This window comes from Ovis canadensis, chromosome 9, assembly GCF_042477335.2.
Source record: "Ovis canadensis isolate MfBH-ARS-UI-01 breed Bighorn chromosome 9, ARS-UI_OviCan_v2, whole genome shotgun sequence".
In the NCBI taxonomy this organism is placed as follows: Eukaryota; Metazoa; Chordata; class Mammalia; order Artiodactyla; family Bovidae; genus Ovis; species Ovis canadensis.
Window position 1 is genome coordinate 71169581 of NC_091253.1, and position 9952 is coordinate 71179532.

General features: G+C 43.4%; 1 pseudogene; it reads right to left on the reverse strand.

Moving 5' to 3' along the window:
* Positions 1–627: 627 nt before the first annotated feature.
* On the reverse strand, positions 628–2796 carry LOC138445872 (mitochondrial inner membrane m-AAA protease component AFG3L1 pseudogene; annotated as a pseudogene).
* Between the last annotated feature and the right edge of the window lie 7156 nt (positions 2797–9952).

Genomic DNA, 9952 nt, shown 5'->3' on the forward strand with positions numbered 1-9952 from the left:
TCTAGTCTATGACAGATGAGTCTGCTGTGAAATTTGAGTACAGGTGTTTGGGTGGACATAGTTTTCAGTTTGAGGGTATAAGTGCTAAGGAATACAACAGCTGTGTTATTTTATAGTTACATATTTTATTCTTTAAGAAACTATTTTCCAAAAAAAAGAAACTATTTTCCAGAGTGGACTTTTCATTGAGTATAGGATACTGTCAAGGAAGTTCTTTTAATTCATCCATTGAGCAACTTTTGGTTACTTCTATTAGGTCTTCAGGACTTCTGATGAGAAATTTGCTCCCCTTCCAGTTATTGGTAAGGTATTTCTCTGTCATTGCTTGTAAAATTTATTCTTTGTTTTTAGTTTTCAAAAACTTGATTCTGATGTGTCTTGATATGAATTTATTGGGATTCATCCTATTTAAGATTCACTTGCTAAGCTAAGTAGTCACTTCAGTCGTGTCTGACTCCATGGGACCCCATAGATGGCAGCCCACCAGGCTCCCCCGTCCCTGGGATTCTCCAGGCAAGGACACTGGAGTGGGTTTCCATTTCCTTCTCCAATGCATGAAAGTGAAAAGTGAAAGTGAAGTCGCTCAGTCGTGTCCAACTCTTAGCGACTGTTAGCCCGCCAGGCTCCTCAGTCCGTGGGATTTTCCAGGCAAGAATACTGGAGTGGGGTGCCATTGCTTCCGGTTACATGTGCTTTAATTTGCTTCCTGGGGGTCCTGGAGGCTGCTCTCCAGGCGGAGGCGCTAGGCTGGGCTCTCCTGCAGCGGGCCCCCCACGCCAGCCCTGCAGACCCTCGGGGTCTGGCCGAGGCCGTGGCCACGGCCCTGGCCGTGTCCTCCTCCAGACCACCCATGCCTTCCACGAGCTCCTCGTAGGTGATCTCGGCAAACGGCCACAGCCCGAGCAGCTCCACCTTGTTGGCCTGCTCCAGCACCTCCTTCTCCAGCAGCCGCCTGCCCACCGTGTCCACCTGCTCACGGCAGCATGTGAGCAGGTCCAGGGTGCGCGCATGCGCGGAGCCCATGAGTCGCCGCACCTCCTCATCTATGAGCTGGGCCCTGGCCTAGCTGAACGGCTTCTCCACCAGCGCCTCGCCTAGCCGTGGGAGATCGAAGGACGACCTGGCCCAGCTTCTCGCTCATCCTGAACTGCACGATCTGGGTATAGGTGCTCTGGGTGACCTTCCTCAGGTCGTCCTGGGCCCCCGTGGTGACCTTCCTGAAGAACAGCTGCTCAGCCACACGGCCGCCCAGCATGGCACACATGAGGTCAAAGAGCTGCTCCCGTGTGTACAGGTACTGCTCCCTGGGCAGGCACTGGGCATAGCCGAGCCCCTTGCCCCAGGGGACGATGGACACCTTGAGCAGGGGGTCTGCGTGTTCCAGGAACCTGCCCACCACCACATGGCCAGCCTCGTGGTTGGCCCCGGTCATCTTCTCGCCAGGCTGCAGGACCTGTGTCTTCTCAAGGCCTCCAATGACCCTCTCAATGGCCTGCTCAAAGTGCTTCCCAACAGAGGGGTTTAGGTGGTGGGCGGCGATCAGGGTGGCTTCGTTGCAAACATTAGAAATATCAGCACCTGTGAAGCCTGGAGTGAGGGCCGCAAGATTCTTCTCCAGGGCATCCTTGCTGAGGCTCTTGTCCAACTTGAGCAGTTGCAGGTGGACCCTGAAGATAGACGACCTGCCTTTGATGTCTGGGGGGCCAATGTAAATCTGATGGTCGAAGCAGCCCGGCTGCATCAGGGCTGGGTCAAGGACGTCGGGGCGGTTGTGGTAGAGTTGAATCTGTCCATCTCCACGAGCAGCTGGTTCAGGGTGTTCTCCTGCTCACTCTGGCCTCTGAAGTGCCCGTGGTCATGCTTCCGGCCAATTGCATCAATCTTGTCCACAAACAAGATACAGGAAGCGTTTTTCCAGGCCATTGCAAACATGTCACAAACCTGAGCTGGGCCAACACCAACAAACATCTCCAGGAACTCAGACCCATTCACAGTGATGAAGGGCACACTAGCCTCCCTTGCGGTTGCCTTGGCGAGAAGCGTCTTGCCGGTACCGGGAGGACCTGTGAGCAGGACTCTCTTTGGAATTTTGGCCCCAAGGTCCTGGTACTATTTGGGGTTCTTCAGGAAATTCACAAACTCCATGATCTCCAGCGTGGCTTCTTCGCAACCAGCCACGTCTGCAAACCGCACACCGATGGCATCCTTGATGATCTTGGTTATTGTCTCACCAATGCCAAAGAGGCCCCCTCCTCACCCACCACGCCCAGCCCCCATCGGACCTCTCCTCATGGCATAGAGGAAGATGCCAATCAGGAGAAGGGTGGGCACCAGGCTTCGCAAGAAAGTCCCATCACTCTCGGTGGTGTAGACCATGGCTGTCTGGTTGGGGGGCTTGATGCCTAGCTCCCATTGGGCGGTCTCCAGGTTGCGCTCGAAGTTGTCCACACTGCCAATGCTGAACCATGCATACTTCTCGAGTGATGTCCCAGGGGCAGGAATAACATGCATGAATTGCTTATTCACCACTTCCAGCCGATCCACCAGACGCCTCGCCAGGTGATACTGCACGAAGTGCTTCCAAGTGATTTCCTTCCCAGGATCTCGGAAATAGAAGTAGAGAAATCCTGCAGTGACACCTGCCCCCAGCACAGCCAGACTGTGGAGATCCTTGTCGTCCCAGGGCACCTTCCCCTTCTGCATTCGTTTCCACCAGGCAAAGTCATCCTGCTTTCCTCCTCTCTTCCCTCCGTCCGCTCCAGGACCAGCATCCTTTGGTTCACTAGTTCCTTTGGGTTCCTTTGGGTTTCCCTAAGATTCACTTAGCTTCTTGAGTTTGTAAATTTATGTCTGCCATATTTGGGCAATTTTCAGCCATTATTTATTTGAATTATTTTTAGCCCTGCCCTTTTTCTCCTTTTCTTCCGAGTCTCTGATGACATAAATGTTACATCTTTTGTTATAGTCCCACAGTTCTTCAGACTCTGTTAATTTTTTCAGTCTATTTTCTCTCTCTCTTTTCTTTTTTTCCAGATTGGGTCATTTCTGTCTTCCAATTTAGTGATTGTTGTCTTTATCTCTTTCATTCTACTCTTGAGTTCATCTATTCAGTTATTTATTTTGGTTCTTGAAATTTTCAGCTCCTAAACTTCCATTTGGTTTTATTTATGTTAACTATTTCTTTGCTGAGACTTTCCAGTTTCTTTCTGCTTCAAGTGTACAAGTATAACTTATTTTATTGTGCTTTGCAGATATTGTGTGTTTTTTTTTTAATAAGTCAAAGGTTTGTGGTAACTCTGCGTTTAGCAAAACTATTAATACCAGTGCCATTTTCCTAACAACATTTGCTTGCTTCATGTTTCTGTGTCACATTTAAGTAATTTTCACAGTGTTTCAAATGTTTTTGTTATTATTGTATTTGCTATGGTGATCTATAATCAATAATTTTTGATGTTACTACTACAGCTTGCTGAAGGCTTGGATGATGGTTAGCATTTTTTAGCTGGAAAACACTTTTTAATTAAGGTATATACATTTTTTAAAGATATGATACTATTGCACACTTAATAGAATACAGTCTAGTGTAAGTAGAACTTTTGTATACACTGAGAAACCAAACTTTTATATGCACTGAGAAACAGTTAGAACTGGACATGGAACAACAGAGTGGTTCCAAATAGGAAAAGGAGTACATTAAGGCTGTATATTGTCACCATGCTTATTTAACTTATATGCAGAATACATCATGAGAAACACTGGGCTGGAAGAAACACAAGCTGGAATCAAGATTGCTGGGAGAAATATCAACAACCTCAGATATGCAGATGACTCCACCCTTATGGCAGAAAGTGAAGAGGAACTAAAAAGCCTCTTGATGAAGATGAAGGAGAAGAACGGAAAAGTTGGCTTAAAGCTCAACATTCAGAAAACGAAGATCATGGCATCTGGTCCCATCACTTCATGGGAAATAGATGGGGAAACAGTGGACAGTGTCAGACTTTATTTTGGGGGGCTCCAAAATCACTGCAGATGGTGATTGCAGCCATGAAATTAAACGATGCTTACTCCTTGGAAGGAAAGTTATGACCAATCCAGATAGCATATTCAGAAGCAGAGACACTACTTTGCCAACAAAGGTCCATCTGGTCAAGGCTATGGTTTTTCCAGTGGTCATATATGGATGTGAGAGTTGGACTGTGAAGAAAGCTGATTGCCGAAGAATTGATGCTTTTGACCTGTGGTGTTGGAGAAGACTCTTGAGAGTCTCATGGACTGCAAGGAGATCCAACCAGTCCATTCTAAAGAGATCAGTCCTGGGTGTTCTTTGGAAGGAATGATGCTAAAGCTGAAACTCCAGTACTTTGGCCACCTCATGCAAAGAGTTGACTCATTGTAAAAGACTCTGATGCTGGGAGGGATTGGGGGCAGAAGGAGAAGGGGACGACAGAGGATGAGATGGCTGGATGGCATCACTGACTTGATGGACGCGACTCTGAGTGAACTCTGTGAGTTGGTGATGGACAGGGAGGCTTGGTGTGCTGCAGCTCATGGGGTTGCAAAGAGTCAGACATGACTGAGTGACTGAACTGAACTGATTGACTGAGAAACCAGAATATTTGTGTGACTCATTTTGTTACAATTGTCTGGCAATTAACACACAAGTATCTGAGGTATGCTTGTATTCATAATTGTGCATCAGAACATTTTTAAGGTCCTTTAAAGATCTTCAGATAATTCTAACATCCCTTTTGTCTCAGTGTTGGCATCTAATGATTATCTTTTTTCATTCCCTCTGCGGTATTCATGATTATTACTATGACACGTAATCCTTAGTTGAAACCTGGAAATTTTGGGTTATAAGACTCTGAATCTTATTTAAACCTTCTGTTTTAACTGGATTATTTTGACTCTCCTCAGCAGGGAAAGAGGGAAAAGGTGCCACCCCTTACTTGTTCTGTGAGTGTTGAAGTCCAGGTTATCTACTGGCCTCCGCTGACACTTGAGCAAGGATGGGGACTCTTCTGGATATAAGTGAAAGGGATCGGGAATTCCTGTTGCACCCTAGATTTCCATGATAATTCCCTGGCCGGCAGAGGTCAGAGTTCCTCATGATTTCTTGCCGCCTGGTTTCCACTGACGCCACTGGGTAGGCAGTGGCCTCATTACCACTGGGTGGTGGTCAAAGTCCTGATTCTACTAGTCATCCTGTGTGTTGCAACACCACTCCAATGGGAAAGAGGCAAGGTGCCTCTTTACTCTCAGGTGGGGATGGAAACAGCCTCGTTTCTAGGCCTTTGCTGGTTTAGGTGGGGATGTGGGCACAATTTTCCCCCCTGTGATGTTCAGCAGAAGTAGAGAGACTGTTGTCTAAAAGTTACAAACTTTATCTCTAGGCTGCCCCTTTGTAATCTTTTGGCTAGAGAGAGAGTTGGCTTTGTTGAGGTTTTCTTTGTTTTATTTTTTAATTGGTAGAAAGTTGCTTAACAATGTTGTGTTGGTTTCTGCTGTATAACAACACGACTCAGTCATAATGATATATGCGTACCATAATGATCTGAGGATATATATATCCCTTCCCTCTTGAGCCTCCCTTCCCTCCCCTCATCGCACCACTCTGGGTCATCACAGAGTGCCAGGCTGGGCTCCCTGAGTTATTTAGCACCTTCCCACTAACTTCCTCGATCTGTCCCACCCTCACCTTCCCCTGCTGTGTCCACAAATCTGTTTTCTACTAGGCTCATCAATATGCATTTTCTAGATTCCTTATATATGCATTAATATATAATACTTATTCTTTTCTTTCTGACTTGCTTCATTCTGTGTAGGAGGCTCTAGGTTCACTCACCTCACTACAACAGACTCAGATTCATTCCTCTTTGTAGCTGAGTAATATTCCATTTATAAATATACCAGAACTTCTTTATCCATTCATCTGTCAATGGACATTGAAGTTGCTTTTATGTCCTGGCTATTGTAAATATTGCTGCAGTGAACACTGGGTACATGTGTCTTTTAGAATTGTGATTCTCTCAAGGTATATGCCCAGTAGTGGGATTGCTGGCTTATATGGTAGATTTATTCCTAGCTTTTTAAGGAACCTCCGTACTGTTTTCCGTAATGGCTGCATCAGTTTGCATTCTTACCAACAGCGCAGGATAATTCCTGTTTCTCTACATTTTCAGTGTTTATTGTTTGTAGATTTTTTGATGATGACCATTCTGATCATTCTGGTGTGGGGTGATACTCATAGTTTTGATTTGCATTTCTCTAATAATGAGCTTCCTGAGAGCTCAGTTGGCAAAGAATCCGCCTGCAATGCAGGAAACCCTGGTTTGATTCCTGGGTCAGGAAGATCCACTGGAGAAGGGATAGGATCACCCACTTCAGTGTTCTTGGGCTTCCCTTATGGCTCAGCTGGTAAAGAATAATGAGCAGTGTTGACCATCTTTTCATGTGTTTATTGGCTATCTATATGTCTTCTTTGGAGAAGTGTTTGTTTAAATCTTCTGCCCATTTTTTGATAGGGTTATTTTTCTGATATTGAGCTGCATGAGCTGCTTGTATATTTTGGAGATTAACCCTTTGTTAGTTGCTTTGTTTGCAATTATTTTCTCCCCTTCTGAAGGTTGTCTTTTCATCTTATTTATAGTTTCCTTTGCTGTGCAAAAGCTTTTAAGTTTTATTAGGTCCCATTTGTTTATTTTTGTTTTTATTCCATTACACTAGGAGGAGTGTCAGAGAGAATCTTGCTGCAATTTACATCAGAGTGTACTGCCTGTGTTTTCCTCTGAGAACTTTATAATCTCTGACCTTACATTTAGGTCTTTAATCCATTTTGAGTTTATTTTTGTGTGTGGTGTTAAGAAGTGTTCTAGTTTCATTCATTAAATGTAGCTGTCCAGTTTTCTCAGCACCACTTATTGAAGAGGTTGTCTTTTCTGTATTCTATATTCTTGCCTCCTTTGTCATATAAGTTGTACATAGGTGAGTAAGTTTATCTCTGGGCTTTCTACCTTGTTCTGAAAGAGATGGGAATACCAGACCACCTGACCTGCCTTTTGAGAAATCTGTGTGCAGGTCAGGAAGCAACAGTTAGAACTGGACATGGAACAACAGACTGCTTCCAAATAGGAAAAGGAGTACGTCAAGGATGTATACTGTCACCCTGCTTATTTAACTTCTATGCAGAGTACATCATGAGAAACGCTGGACTAGAAGAAACACAAGCTGGAATCAAGATTTCTGGGAGAAATATCAAGAACCTCAGATATGCAGATGACTCCACCCTTTTGGCAGAAAGTAAAGAAGAACTAAAGAGCCTCTTGAAAGTGAAAGAGGAGAGTGAAAAGTTGTTAAAGCTCAACATTCAGAAAACGAAGATCATGGCATCCAGACCCATCACTTCATGGCATATAGATGAGGAAACAGTGGAAATGGTGACAGACTTTATTTTTGGGGGGCTCCAAAATCACTGCAGATGGTGACTGCAGCCATGAAATTAAAAGACACTTACTCCTTGGGAGAAAAGTTATGACCAACCTAGACAGCATATTAAAAAGCAGAGTCATTACTTTGCCAACAAAGATCCATCTAGTCAAGGCTATGGTTTTTCCAGTGGTCATGTATGGATATGAGAGTTGGACTATGAAGAAAGCTGAGCACTGAAGAATTGATGCTTTTGACCTGTGGTGTTGGAGAAGACTCTTGAGAGTCCCTTGGACTACAAGCAGATCCAACCAGTCCATCCTAAAGAAAATCAGTACTGAGTGTTCATTGGAAGGACTGATGTTGAAGTTGAAACTCCAATACTTTGGCCACCTGATGCAAAGAAGTGACTTATTGGAAAAGACCCTGGTGCTGGGAAAGATTGAAGGCAAGAGGAGAAGGGGATGACAGAGGATGAGATGGTTGGATGGCATTACCAACTTAATGGACATGAGTTTGAGTAAACTCTGGGAGTTGGTGATGGCCAGAGAGGCCTGGCGTGCTGTGCTTCATGGGGTCACAGAGTCAGACACGACTGAGCGACTGAACCAAACTGGACTTCTACCTTGTTCCATTTGTCTATATTTCTGTTTTTGTGCCAGTACCATACTGTCTTGATGACTGTAGTTCCGTAGTATAATTTGAAGTCAGGGAGGTTGATTCCTCTATTTTTCTTTCTCAAGATTGCTTTGACTATTCAGGGTCATTTGTGTTTCCATACAAATTGTGAACTTTTTTGTTCTAGTTTTGTGAAAAATGCCATTGGTGATTTGATAGGGATTACATTGAATCTGTAGATTGAGTAGTATAGTAGTCATTTTCACAATATTAATTCTTCCAATCTGAGAACATGATATATATCTCTCCATCTGTTTGTGTTGTATTTGATTTCTTTCATCAGTATCTTATGTTTTTCTGCATGTAGGTCATTTGTCTCTTTAGGTAGGTTTATTCCTAGGTATTTTATTACTTTTTGTTGTGGTGGTAAATGGGAGTGTTTCCCTAATTTCTCTTTCTGATTTTTCATTTTAGTATATAGGAATGCAAAGGATTTTTGTGTATTAATTTTATATCCTGTGACTTTACTAAATTCATTGATTAGCTCTACTATTTTTTGTGGTGTTTTTAAGGTTTACTGTGTATAGTATCATGTTACTTGGAAACAGTGAAATTTTTGCTTCTTTTTTTTTCCAATCTGAATTCCTTTTATTTCTTTTTTTTCCCCCTCTTTTTGCTGTGGATAGGAATTCTAAAACAATATTGAAATAGTGGTGATAATGGACACTCTTGTCTTGTTCCTGATCTTAGAGGAAATGCTATCAGTTTTTCAGCATGAGAATAATGCTTGCTGTGGGTTTGTCATATATTGCCTTTATCGTGTGGAGGTAGTTTCTTCTATGCCAGTTTTCTGGAGAGTTTTATCATAAATGGGTGTTAAACTTCGTCAAAAGCTTTTTCTGCATCTAATTGAGATGATCATATGGTTTTTCTTTCCATTTATTCATATGGTATATCACATTTATTTATTCATGTACACTAAAGAATCCTTGCATCCCTGGAATAAACTCCCCTTGATCATAGTGTATGATTCTTTTAATGTGTTATTGAATTCCGTTTGCTAGAACTTTTTGTTGAGGATTTTTGCAACTATGTTCATCAGTGATATTGGCCTTTAATTTTCTTTTTTTTTGTGATATCTTTGTTTGGTTTTGGTATCAGGGTGGCCTAGTAGAAGAGAATTTCTTTAAAAAAAAATTATATTTCCCTGGTGGCTCAGAGTTTAAAGCATCTGCCTCTAATGTGGGAGACCTGGGTTTGATCCCTGGGTCAGGAAGATCCCCTGGAGAAGGAAATGGCAACCCACTCTAGTATTCTTGCCTGGAGAATCCCACGGATGGAGGAGCCTGGTGGGCTACAGTCCACGGGGTTGCAAAGAGTCGGACACGACTGAGCAACTTAACTTTCATTGGTGTTTCTAGATTGTTAGCATCTTCAGTTCCAAATCTGGGTATATGAGGCAAAAGAAAGCATAGGGAGCTCACCACTATGCAATTTCAGAGTCCTTAGCTACTCTGCCTACTTCTATCAGTCACTGTTTTCTTATGTTATGTGTGTGTATACACACACACACACACACACGTTGTATTCTGTTGTTATTTGTGGTCGTGGGAGGATTACGGAAAAGTGTGCTCACTCTATCTAGATCATAAATTTAAAAAACTATTCATTCAGCCCATTGGGTTTTGGTGAATTGGATTTTGGCCAGCTGATGTTTGCTGAGTTGTCCTAGAACTGTTAAATCAATAGAATTAGCAGGGAAAACTGGGTGGAAAAATTTGTAAGCAGATTGGAGCTGTGCTCTGATATCCTCAGTTCTTCTTGAATGGCCACTGAAAACTATAATAGCATGTCTGTGAGTGCTTAGTTGTGTCCAACTATTTGCTACCCCCTGGACTGTAGCTGCCAG